The sequence below is a fragment of the Bubalus kerabau genome, chromosome 5 (genome assembly GCF_029407905.1).
Source record: "Bubalus kerabau isolate K-KA32 ecotype Philippines breed swamp buffalo chromosome 5, PCC_UOA_SB_1v2, whole genome shotgun sequence".
Classification (NCBI taxonomy): Eukaryota; Metazoa; Chordata; class Mammalia; order Artiodactyla; family Bovidae; genus Bubalus; species Bubalus kerabau.
The window spans coordinates 91,190,554-91,203,549 of record NC_073628.1 but is presented as its reverse complement, the minus strand read 5'-3'; the positions used below and the strand labels follow the sequence as shown (position 1 = coordinate 91,203,549).

At 39.3% G+C, this 12,996-nt stretch overlaps 1 long non-coding RNA gene across 1 annotated transcript; it reads left to right on the top strand.

Moving 5' to 3' along the window:
- The first annotated feature begins 10,787 nt into the window (after positions 1-10,787).
- On the top strand, positions 10,788-12,376 carry LOC129653976 (uncharacterized). Its single transcript, XR_008715333.1, has 3 exons — positions 10,788-10,959; positions 12,021-12,037; positions 12,106-12,376. It is a non-coding gene; the product is annotated as an uncharacterized LOC129653976 (long non-coding RNA).
- The last annotated feature ends 620 nt before the right edge of the window (positions 12,377-12,996 follow it).

Below are 12,996 nucleotides of genomic sequence, written 5' to 3'. Positions count from 1 at the left end.
TATCTATGTTGGTCATAACTTCTGCGTCTGTTAGGTCCATACAGTTTTTGTCCTTAATTGTGCCCATCTTTCTTGAAGAGATCTCTAGTCTTTCACATTCTGTTGTTTTCCTCTATTTCTTTGCAATGATCACTGAGGAAGGCTTTCTTATCTTTTCTTGCTATTCTTTGGAACTCTGCATTCAGATGCTTATATCTTTCCTTTTCTATTTTGCTTTTCACTTCTCTTCTTTTCACAGCTATTTGTAAGGCCTCCTCAGACAGCCATTTTGCTTTTTTGCATTTCTTTTCCATGGGGATGGTCTTGATCCTTGTCTCCTGTACAATGTCACAAACCTCTGACCATAGTTCATCAGGCACTCTATCTATCAGATTTAGTCCCTTAAATCTATTTCTCAATTCCACTGAATAATCAAGGGATTTGATTTAGGTCATACCTGAATGGTCTAGTGGTTTCCCATACTTTCTTCAATTTAAGTCTGAATTTGGCAATAGGGGCTCATGATCTGAGCCACAGTCAGCTCCAAGTCTTGTTTTTGCTGACTGTATAGAGCTTCTCTGTCTTTAAATTAGAGATACCAAGTGAACATTTCATGCAAAGATGAACTCGATAAAGGACAGAAATGGTATGGACCTAACAGAAGCAGAAGATATTAAGAAGAGGTGGCAAGAATACACAGAAGAACTGTACAAAAAAGATCTTCATGACCAAGATAATCACGATGGTGTGATCACTCACCTAGAGCCAGACATCCTGGAATGTGAAGTCAAGTGGGCCTTAGAAAGCATCACTACGAACAAAGCTAGTGGAGGTGATGGAATTCCAGTTTAGCTATTTCAAATTCTGAAAGATGATGCTGTAAAAGTGCTGCACTCAATATGCCAGCAAATTTGGAAAACTCAGTAGTGGCCACAGGACTGGAAAAGGTCAGTTTTCATCCCAATCCCAAAGAAAGGCCATGCCAAAGAATGCTCAAAGTACTGCAAAATTGCACTCATATCACACGCTAGTAAAGTAATGCTCAAAATTCTCCAAGCCAGGCTTCAGTAATACGTGAACTGTGAACTTCCAGATGTTCAAGCTGGATTTAGAAAAGGCAGAGGAACCAGAGACCAAATTGCCAACATCCGCTGGATCATCAAAAAAGCAAGGGAGTTCCAGAAAAACATCTATTTCTGTTTTATTGACTATGCCAAAGCCATTGACTGTGTGGATCACAATAAACTGTGGAAAATTCTGAAAGAGATGGGAATACCAGACCCCCTGACCTGCCTCTTGAGCAACCTATATACAGGTCAGGAAGCAACAGAACTGGACATGGAACAACAGACTGGTTCCAAATAGGAAAAGGAGTACCTCAAGGCTGTATACTGTCAACCTGCTTATTTTTTTTTTTTAATTTTATTTTATTTTTAAACTTTACATAATTGTATTAGTTTTGTCAAATATCAAAATGAATCCACCACAGGTATACATGTGTTCCCCATCCTGAACCCTCCTCCCTCCTCCCTCCCCATTCCATCCCTCTGGGTTGTCCCAGTGCACCAGCCCCAAGCATCCAGTATCATGCATCAAACCTGGACTGGCAACTCATTTCATACATGATATTTTACATGTTTCAATGCCATTCTCCCAAATCTTCCCACCCTCTCCCTCTCCCACAAAGTCCATAAGACTGTTCTATACATCAGTGTCTCTTTTGCTGTCTCATACACAGGGTTATTGTTACCATCTTTCTAAATTCCATATATATGCGTTAGTATACTGTATTGGTGTTTTTCTTTCTGGCTTACTTCACTCTGTATAATAGGCTCCAGTTTCATCCACCTCATTAGAACTGATTCAAATGTATTCTTTTTAATGGCTGAGTAATACTCCATTGTGTATATGTACCACTGCTTTCTTATCCATTCATCTGCTGATGGACATCTAGGTTGCTTCCATGTCCTGGCTATTATAAACAGTGCTGCGATGAACATTGGGGTACACGTGTCTCTTTCCCTTCTGGTTTCCTCAGTGTGTATGCCCAGCAGTGGGATTGCTGGATCATAAGGCAGTTCTAGTTCCAGTTTTTTAAGGAATCTCCACATTGTTCTCCATAGTAGCTGTACTAGTTTGCATTCCCACCAACAGTGTAAGAGGGTTCCCTTTTCTCCACACCCTCTCCAGCATTTATTACTTGTAGACTTTTGGATCGCAGCCATTCTGATTGGTGTGAAATGGTACCTCATAGTGGTTTTGATTTGCATTTCTCTGATAATGAGTGATGTTGAGCATCTTTTCATGTGTTTGTTAGCCATCTGTATGTCTTCTTTGGAGAAATGTCTATTTAGTTCTTTGGCCCATTTTTTGATTGGGTCATTTATTTTTCTGGAGTTGAGCTGTAGGAGTTGCTTGTATATTCTCAAGATTAGTTGTTTGTCAGTTGCTTCATTAGCTATTATCTTCTCCCATTCTGAAGGCTGTCTTTTCACCTTGCTTATAGTTTCCTTTGATGTGCAGAAGCTTTTAAGGTTAATTAGGTCCCATTTGTTTATTTTTGCTTTTATTTCCAATATTCTGGGAGGTGGGTCATAGAGGATCCTGCTGTGATGTATGTCAGAGAGTGTTTTGCCTATGTTCTCCTCTAGGGGTTTTATAGTTTCTGGTCTTACGTTTAGATCTTTAATCCATTTTGAGTTTATTTTTGTGTATGGTGTTAGAAAGTGGTCTAGTTTCATTCTTTTACAAGTGGTTGACCAGATTTCCCAGCACCACTTGTTAAAGAGATTGTCTTTAATCCATTGTATATTCTTGCCTCCTTTGTCAAAGATAAGGTGTCCATATGTGCGTGGATTTATCTCTGGGCTTTCTATTTTGTTCCATTGATCTATATTTCTGTCTTTGTGCCAGTACCATACTGTCTTGATAACTGTGGCTTTGTAGTAGAGCCTGAAGTCAGGTAGGTTGATTCCTCCAGTTCCATTCTTCTTTCTCAAGATCACTTTGGCTATTTGAGGTTTTTTGTATTTCTATACAAATTGTGAAATTCTTTGTTCTAGCTCTGTGAAGAATACTGTTGGTAGCTTGATAGGGATTGCATTGAATCTATAGATTGCTTTGGGTAGTATACTCATTTTCACTATATTGATTCTTCCAATCCATGAACATGGTATATTTCTCCATCTGTTAGTGTCCTCTTTGATTTCTTTCACCAGTGTTTTATAGTTTTCTATATCTAGGTCTTTAGTTTCTTTATGTAGATATATTCCTAAGTATTTTATTCTTTTCATTGCAATGGTGAATGGAATTGTTTCCTTAATTTCTCTTTCTGTTTTCTCATTATTAGTGTATAGGAATGCAAGTGATTTCTGTGTGTTGATTTTATATCCTGCAACTTTACTATAGTCATTGATTAGTTCTAGTAATTTTCTGGTGGAGTCTTTAGGGTTTTCTATGTAGAGGATCATGTCATCTGCAAACAGTGAGAGCTTTACTTCTTCTTTTCCAATTTGGATTCCTTTTATTTCTTTTTCTGCTCTGATTGCTGTGGCCAAAACTTCCAAAACTATGTTGAATAGTAATGGTGAAAGTGGGCACCCTTGTCTTGTTCCTGACTTTAGAGGAAATGCTTTCAATTTTTCACCATCGAGGATAATGTTTGCTGTGGGTTTGTCATATATAGCTTTTATTAGGTTGAGGTATGTTCCTTCTAGTCCTGCTTTCTGGAGAGTTTTTATCATAAATGGATGTTGAATTTTGTCAAAGGCTTTCTCTGCATCTATTGAGATAATCATATGGTTTTTATTTTTCAATTTGTTAATGTGGTGTATTACATTGATTGATTTGCAGATATTGAAGAATCCTTGCATCCCTGGGATAAAGCCCACTTGGTCATGGTGTATGATCTTTTTAATGTGTTGTTGGATTCTGATTGCTAGAATTTTGTTAAGGATTTTTGCATCTATGTTCATCAGTGATATTGGCCTGTAGTTTTCTTTTTTTGTGGCATCTTTGTCAGGTTTTGGTATTAGGGTGATGGTGGCCTCATAGAATGAGTTTGGAAGTTTACCATCCTCTGCAATTTTCTGGAAGAGTTTGAGCAGGATAGGTGTTAGCTCTTCTCTAAATTTTTGGTAGAATTCAGCTGTGAAGCCGTCTGGACCTGGGCTTTTGTTTGCTGGAAGATTTTTGATTACAGTTCCAATTTCCATGCTTGTGATGGGTCTGTTAAGATTTTCTATTTCTTCCTGGTCGAGTTTTGGAAAGTTGTACTTTTCTAAGAATTTGTCCATTTCTTCCATGTTGTCCATTTTATTGGCATATAATTGTTGATAGTACTCTCTTATGATCCTTTGTATTTCTGTGTTGTCTGTTGTGATCTCTCCATTTTCATTTCTAATTTTATTGATTTGATTTTTCTCCCTTTGTTTCTTGATGAGTCTGGCTAATGATTTGTCAATTTTATTTATCCTTTCAAAAAACGAGCTTTTGGTTTTGTTGATTTTTGCTATGATCTCTTTTGTTTATTTTGCATTTATTTCTGCTCTAAGTTTTAAGATTTCTTTCCTTCTACTAACCCTGGGGGTCTTCATTTCTTCCTTTTCTAGTTGCTTTAGGTGTAGAGTTAGGTTATTTATTTGACTTTTTTCTTGTTTCTTGAAGTGTGCCTGTATTGCTATGAACTTTCCCCTTAGGACTGCTTTTACCGTGTCCCACAGGTTTTGGGTTGTTGTGTTTTCATTTTCATTCGTTTCTATGCAAATTTTGATTTCTTTTTTGATTTCTTCTGTGACTTGTTGGTTATTCAGCAGCGTTCACCCTGCTTATTTAACTTATATGCAGAGTACATCATGAGAAACGCTGGGCTGGAGGAAGCACAAGCTGGAATCAAGATTGCCGGGAGAAATATCAATAACCTCAGATATACAGATGACACCACCCTTATGACAGAAAGTGAAGAGGAACTAAAAAGCCTCTTGAGGAAAGTGAAAGAGGAGAGTGATAAGGTAGGCTTTAAGCTCAACATTCAGAAAACGAAGATCATGGCATCTGGTCCCATCACTTCATGGCAGTTAGATGGGGAAACAGTGTCAGACTTTTTTTGGGGGGGGCTCCAAAATCACTGCAGATGCTGACTGCAGCCATGAAATTAAAAGACGCTTACTCCTTGGAAGGAAAGTTATGACCAACCTAGATAGCATATTCAAAAGCAGATACATTACTTTGCCAACAAAGGTCCATCTAGTCAAGGCTATGGTTTTTCCAGTAGTCATATATGGGTGAGAGTTGGACTGTGAAGAAGGCTGAGTGCCGAAGAATTGATGCTTTTGAACTGTGGTGTTGGAGAAGACTCTTGAGAGTCCCTTGGCCTGCAAGGAGATCCAACCAGTCCATTCTAACGGAGATTAGTCCTGGGTGTTCTTTGGAAGGAATGATGCTGAAGCTGAAACTCCATTACTTTGGCCACCTCATGTGAAGAGTTGACTCATTGGAAAAGACTCTGATGCTGGGAGGGATTGGGTACAGGAGGAGAAGGGGACGATGGATGATGAGATGGCTGGATGGCATCACTGACTCAATGGATGTGAGTTTGTGAGAACTCTGAGAGTTTGTAATGGACAGGGAGGCCTGGCATTCTATGATTCATAGGGTCACAAAGAGTTGGACACGACTGAATGACTGAACTGAACTGAACTGTGCCCATCTTTGCATGAAATGTTCCCTTATCTCTAATTTTCTTGAAGAGATTTCAAGTCTTTCCAATTCTATTGTTTTCCTCTATTTCTTTGCATTTATCACTGAGGAAGGCTTTCTCTTCTGTCCTTGCTATTCTTTGGTACTCTGCATTCAAATGATTATATCTTTCCTTTTCTCCTTTGCCTTTTGCTTCTTTTCTTTTTTCAGCTATTTGTAAGTCCTCCTCAGACAACCATTTTACCTTTTTGCTTTTCTTTTTCTTGGAGATGGTCTTGATCACTGTCTCAAGTACAGTCATGAACCTCCGTCCATAGTTCTTCAGGCACTCTGTCTATCAGATCTAATCCCTTGAATCTATTTCTCACTTCCACCGTATAATCATAAGGGATTTGATTTAGGTCATACCTGAGTGGTCTAGTGGTTTTCCCTACTTTCTTCAATTTCAGTCTGAATTTGGCAATAAGGAGTTCATGATCTGAGCCACAGTCAGCTCCCAGTCTTGTTTTTGCTTACTATATAGAGCTTTTCCATCTTTGGGTGCAAAAAACATAATCAATCTGATTTTGGTATTGACCATCTGTCTTCTCTTGTGTTGTTGGAAGAAGGTGTTTCCTATGACCAGTGCATTCTCTTGGCAAAACTCTGTTAGCCTTTGACCTGCTTTGTTTTGTACTCCAAGGTCAAATTTTCCTGGTACTCCAGGTATGTCTTGACTTCCTACTTTTGCATTCCAGTCCCCTATAATTGTCAGGGAATGTTTAACAGAAAGATTCCTACGTGCTGTTTCTCATAAATTCTCTGTTCCTTATCAGTTCCTATTCTGAGAACGAGTAGAACTGCATGTGGCTTTCAGGACTGAGATCATGAGAAATGGTATCTGCTTGGATTCCTTTCAGTAACTCCCTTCAGTGACTCTTTTCAGTGTCAGTGACCTTGTATGTATTCAGTTCAGTTCAGTCACTCAGTCATGTCTGACTCTTTGCGACCCCATGAATTGTAGCACGCCAGGCCTCCCTGTACATCACCAACTCCAGGAGTTCACTCAAACTCATGTCCATCGAGTCGGTGATGCCATCCAACCATCTCATCCTTTGTCGTCCTCTTCTCCTCCTGAACCCAATCCCTCCCAGCATCAGAGTCTTTTCCAATGAGTCAACTCTTTGCATGAGGTGGCCAAAGTACTGGAGTTTCAACTTCAGCATCATTCCATCCAAAGAACACCCAGGACTGATCTCCTTTAGAATGGACTGGTTAGATCTCCTTGCAGTCCAAGGGACTCTCAAGAGTCTTCTCCAACACCACATTGTGGCTATTGATAAAATTTCATCCTGTGTAATAGCTGAGTAATCATCTTACTAAAAATATATAAGCCTGCATTTCTGTTAATAAAATACCTTTGCTGCATCAGAGCTTGGGTCCCCGTGTCTGTCTGTCTTTCTTTCTCTCTCCCTCTCTCCGGCTCTCTCTTTCACTTTTTTATCATTGACTCTGGACCACCAGGTTCCGGTACATTAAAGGACCCCAACAGGATATATTTTATGGGTGTTAGTTCTAGAAGGTCTTGTAGATCTTCTTAGAACCATTCAACTTTAGCTTCTTCAGCATTACTGGTTGGGACATAGACTTGGAAAGCTGTGATATTGAATGGTTTGCCTTGGAAACAAACAGAACATTCTGTCGTTTTTGAGATTGCATCCAAGTACTGCATTTTGGACTCTTTTCTTGACTATTATCCCTACTCCATTTCTTCTAAGGGATTCTTGCCCACAGTAGTAGATATAATGGTCATCTGAGTTAAATCCACCCATTCCAGTCCATTTTAATTCATGATGCCTAAAATGTCAATGTTCACTCTTGCCATCTCCTGTTTAACCACTTCCAATTTGCCTTGATTCATGGACCTAACATTCCAGGTTCCTATTCAATATAGTTCTTTACAGCATCAGACTTTACTTCTATCCCCAGTCACATCCTCAACTGGGTGTTTTTGCTTTGGCTCCGTCTCTTCATTCTTCTGGAGTTATTTCTCCACTGATCTCCAGTAGCATATTGGGCATGTACTGGCCTGGAGAGTTCATTTTTCAGTGTCCTATCTTTTTCCCTTTTCACACTGTTCATGGGGTTCTTGGGTGCCATGTAGGGCCATCCAAGATGGACGGGTTATGGTGGAGAGTTCTGACAAAAATGTGATCCACTGGAGAAGGGAATGGCAAACCACTTCAGTATTCTTGCCTTGAGAACCCCAAGAACCCACCAAATCTAGCTTCATCCTTTCAGATCATGATTGCTGCAAACTCTGGATAAAACAGAAATAAGCAAAGTGACCACCAAGAGGTCTGTCCAAGTTACCTCCAGGCTGCATACTGATAAGCTCCCTGCTTGTTTGGGGGTTGCCCTATAAAGGGGATGCACAGGTAGTCATGAGTTTTATGGCATGGACAGTATTGGTGGTTATATAATAACCAACAAAAGTTGGGCAGTTACCGACATAGTAAGAACACTGTGCTAGGAACCATTCATGTATCATCCTCACAATAACCTCTGAAGTCTGTATTATTATAACTCATTTTATAGATGAAGACTGATACACAAATATGAAGCAACTTTCCCAAAGTCACACAGTAATTGTAAACCCATCTAGATCTGCACTTGTAGGCTTAATAATTAATACTTTGTTCTTAACTTTGTTGTCCATGCCCTTCTTAAGTTTGAATTTAGAAGAACAATTAATGTGGTAGAAAAAGAACACAGATTCAGAGTCAGGTGACCTGGAGTTCTAGTTCCAACTCTGAAACTGGTTAGCTGTGTGTCTAATTTTCACTTTCTCATCTGCAAAATGAAGGTTTGGCTATTCAAAATCTCCATGGTTCCTTACAAATCTAATGGAGTATATTTGACTAGAGACTCTGCTCTCTTTGATCCTCAAGGATCTTCATTTCCTAAACTAAAGTCTGAAGATTCTCTCTGGGCTTCTGAAACTCTGAAAAGCTACCCTAGTTACCTTGGAGAAACCAAATGTTTGAGAACTATTTTATTTAGTGCTCGAGCTCTATAGAACTCCCAAGAATGTTGATAACTCATCCTTTCATCAGCTGCATAGGCTTACGTTGATTATGACATCCAGTGTCTAATGACTCCTTGTGTCAGTTCTGAGAGGCAGGTGGGAGATGATAGCTGACTGTAGCAAGGGAAAGCATTAACACCATTCAGACACCTCTGCTTTGACAGCTTTTGGCAGCTTAACAAGCTTCACGAGTGGCTCAGTGGTAAAGAATCTGCCTGCTAATGCAGGAGATGTAGGAGACATGAGTTTGATTCCTGGGTTGGGAAGATCCTCTAGAGGAGGAAATGGCAATGCACTCTAGTATTCTTGCCTCTGAAATCCCAAGGACAGAGGAGCCTGATGGGCTACCGTCCATAGAATTGCAAAGAGAGTTAGACATGACTGAGCAACTGAACACATACGCATGGCAGCTTAAAAATCACTTCCACAGATCACAACACCCTGTGAGGCAGGTGCTACTATTCTCATTTTATAGGTTAAGAAATTAAACACCAGAAAGTGGTATGTCTTGACTCTAAATGCTTATAAGTGAAGACCTGGATCCTAAACCCCATTTTTTACTCTAAATCTAAATGCATTTTCCTTGCCTCTTGTAAAGAAGGCAGGGCTCTGTAGTGGTAGGTAAGATTCATAACTTCACTCTTTAGCTTCCACATGATCTTGAGTGAGTCAACCAATCGTTATGCATCTCATCTGTGAAACAGGTTAATAATATTGCCATGCAATGGTCATGGCTCAGAAATCACATTCAAAATTACCTAGTAGAATAGATGGTACAAAGTAGATACTTAAAATTACTCTTATTTCCATTTCTCCATGTTTGAAAACTTAGTATTTTCTTTTGCTTACAAGAAGTCTATGGTTCTGTCTTTATAGTCTAATTACTATACAAAGAAAGAACCAATATTTTAAAGTTTTCCTGTAGAAATGGTTTTCTTGTCAGTGGAGAGAAAGAAGAGGATAGGTTAGAAATTCAAAAAAAATGTCAGTTTAATCAGGATCATATGGGGCTGAAGAGTCACAACTTTCTTGCTCCAAGTCTCTTTATTCTCTTAGCTTCTGAATCTCATTTTCTATCTTTTAAACTCACCTTTAAAAAGTGAACTCACAAATAATATAATGTATTAGTCAAGCTGCTCTCTCAGGCATTAAGTCCAGAAATGTAAACTCTAATGGAAATTCAGGCATTGAAAAATCTATATTCATTGTATACAGCTGTGCCCATGGTGAAACATTTGCCTGTTCTCAATTTACAGTGTAATAAGCAAAAGACTAGTGCCCGAAGAGAATAAACATGTCTCCAAGCTAGATTTTTCAATTTTTTACTTTATTATTTATGTGAAAGTGAAGTCGCTCAGTTGTGTCTGACTCTTTGCGACCCCATGGACTGTAGCCTACCAGGTCTCTCTGTCCATGGGCTTTTCCAGGCAAGAATACTGGAGTGGGTTGCCATTTCCTTCTCCAGGAGATCTTCCCAACCCAGGGATTGAACCCGGGTCTTCCACATTGTAGACAGATGCTTTACTATCTGAGCCACCAGGGAAGTACACTATTTATGTACATTTATTTAAAAACAGAACATTTTATTTTAAATCACCATTATTATTTTTCTTTTTTTTCTAGTTTAATTTTATTTTATTTTTAAACTTTACAATATTGTATTAGTTTTGCCAAACATTGAAATGAATCCGCCACAGGTATACATGTGCTCCCTATCCTGAACCATTATTATTTTTCAATTCCAGAAGTTTGGCGTCCTGCTGATTTTCTCATTTGATTAACACAATTGGTTTCTGATGTTGGGGAAGGGAAGGCAAGCTATCATTTATTGACCTACTGTGTGTATAAGATTCTTTGCATTATCACGTTTAATTCATTTGACCCCAAAGAGGAGTGTGCAGAGCTGCACAGTATTGTCTGACTCCAGAGTCTCTGGTCTTCACTTCATCATATTACCTCCAGGATTCCTTTGTGATCTTTGTCAGGACCTCTGGTGGAGCCAAGAAAACTGGAATGATTTCTCAGGAAATGATATAACTTCAAGATTGTTTCCATTGAGGCTGTCCTCTCTTAAAGTAAAAGAATGGAAATCCATTTTTCAGAGGAATTCTCTAGGTGGAAGGAGACATGAAAGTACAAAGGGAGAATGGTAGATGAGAAGTAGGACCCCTGCACCTGAGTCCTGGTTCCAGCACCACATCCTTTTGAGATTTGGGGTAAATTTTAAACTCTTTCTGAGCCCTGGTTTCCTCTTGTATTAAAATAAAGATTTGGAATCATACATTTCTAACTTCCCTTCTAGTTCTAGGATCTTATGGTCTAAAATGAGTCTTCTTATATGACTCTAGTTAATGGTAAAACAATTCAGGCTTGAGAACAGCTATGTTAAGTATGCTAGCCTTGTTTTTTTTATTTTATTTTTAAACTTTACAAAATTGTATTAGTTTTGCCAAATATCAAAATGAATCTGCCACAGGTATACATGTGTTCCCCATAGCCTTTTAAGGACTCAATTTTGGTTCTATATAATAATGGGTTTAACAAAAACTAGAAATGATGAAAGATGGGTAACTAAAACCTTCATTAATCTTCTCTCTAGACAAAGGGTTGGCAGTTTGCCAGACAAAATATATTTTTCTAGCAACATGCCAGAAAAGCAGAGTGGGTTTGGTAGCATAGAAGGTGCAACCACTGTGTGATTTTTGCTTCCATAGTGTAATCAGATTCTCACAGTCCCAGTGGGCATGCCCTTAGGGTTGAGCTGGAAATTATAAAGCAGTGGTCATCTCATAAGTTTAAGCCAAGATCCATATTCTACAAGGTACCTCCTGCTCAGTGACGGAGTTTCATGAGTTGTTGTGGTTACTAGGAGGCAGAGGAGGGAATAATCACTCAATGGTAAAGTTGTTGGAGAAGGTTAGAGGCCATTCTGTAGGGGTAAGTGGAAGACTGAACATTCTTTGAAGGTTGAATGGGACCCAGATAAATAGAGGAGTTGGGGGCTAGGAGGATAGAATGACATGAAGAACACAGTGCAGCTGGAGAAAAATGAATAATTTAGTTAAGTGCAGGCAATGCGGTTACAGAGGTCTTGAATTAAACCCAGAATTTCTAGGCTCTAAAGAAATATGGAGTTATGTAGATGAGTCACAGTAAATGGACTAAAATTTTTTCCATTCCGTTCAGTTTTCCTTTATGTGAGTGATTTTTGTTCAGTGACAGTAAAGGTAATAACCAAACTCATTATAGTCTTGCTTTTATCAAATTTATTTTACAGAGATCACTCTGAAGAGGGTAAGTTTGATACCTTCACAGGAATGTGCTTGCCTTTGATCAATTTGCTGACATTGTGGTCTCTACAGAAAATAGTGCTAGAGCTTTCCTGGTGGCTCAGTGGTAAAGAATCTGGCTGCAAATTCAGGAGACATGGATTCGATATCTGATCTGGGAAGATACACATACCACGGAGCAACTAAGCCCATGTGCTGCAACTATTGAGCCTGTACCCTACAGCCTGGGAACCCTAAGTACTGAAGCTCCCACACCTAGAGCCTCTGCTCCACAACAAGAGAAGCCACCACAGTGAGAAGCCCGCACTGCAACTAGAGAGTAGCCTGTGCAGCAGTGAAGACCCAGCACAGCCAAAAATGAATAAATAAAAGAAAAAATTATTTATAAAATAATGCTATTAAAAATTTCATGTGGCAGTTGGGTCTTGGATTTCTTGGCATCAGTTGCTTCTATCAATTTGTCACAAGGAAGCTATATTCTACTTCTTAAATTCTTTGAGCTTAAAGTACAAGCTGTCCAATTGAATGAGTTGTGTGGGACCATTTTCAAGTCTAGAAGCACTTTACAATGCTCCTGAGTATATGGTGTCCCATTGGGGTCATGCTGTTCATCAGCTGAGGATAATGACAGAAAATAAAGCTCTAATACCTTCATTATGAAGCAGTTCAGTTCAGTTGCTCAGTCGTGACTGACTCTTTGTGACCCCGTGGACTGCAGCATGCCAGGTTTCCCTGTCCATCACCAACTCAAACTCATGTCCATCGAATTGGTGATGTCATCCAACCATCTCATCCCCTGTCCCCTCTCCTCCTGCCTTCAATCTTTCCCAGCCTCAGGGTGTTTCGCAGTGAGTCAGTTCTTCACATCAGGTGGCCAAAGTATTGGAGCTTCAGCTTCAGCATCAGTACTTCTAGTGAATATTCAGGACTGATTTCCTTTAGCATTGACTGGTTTGATCTGTC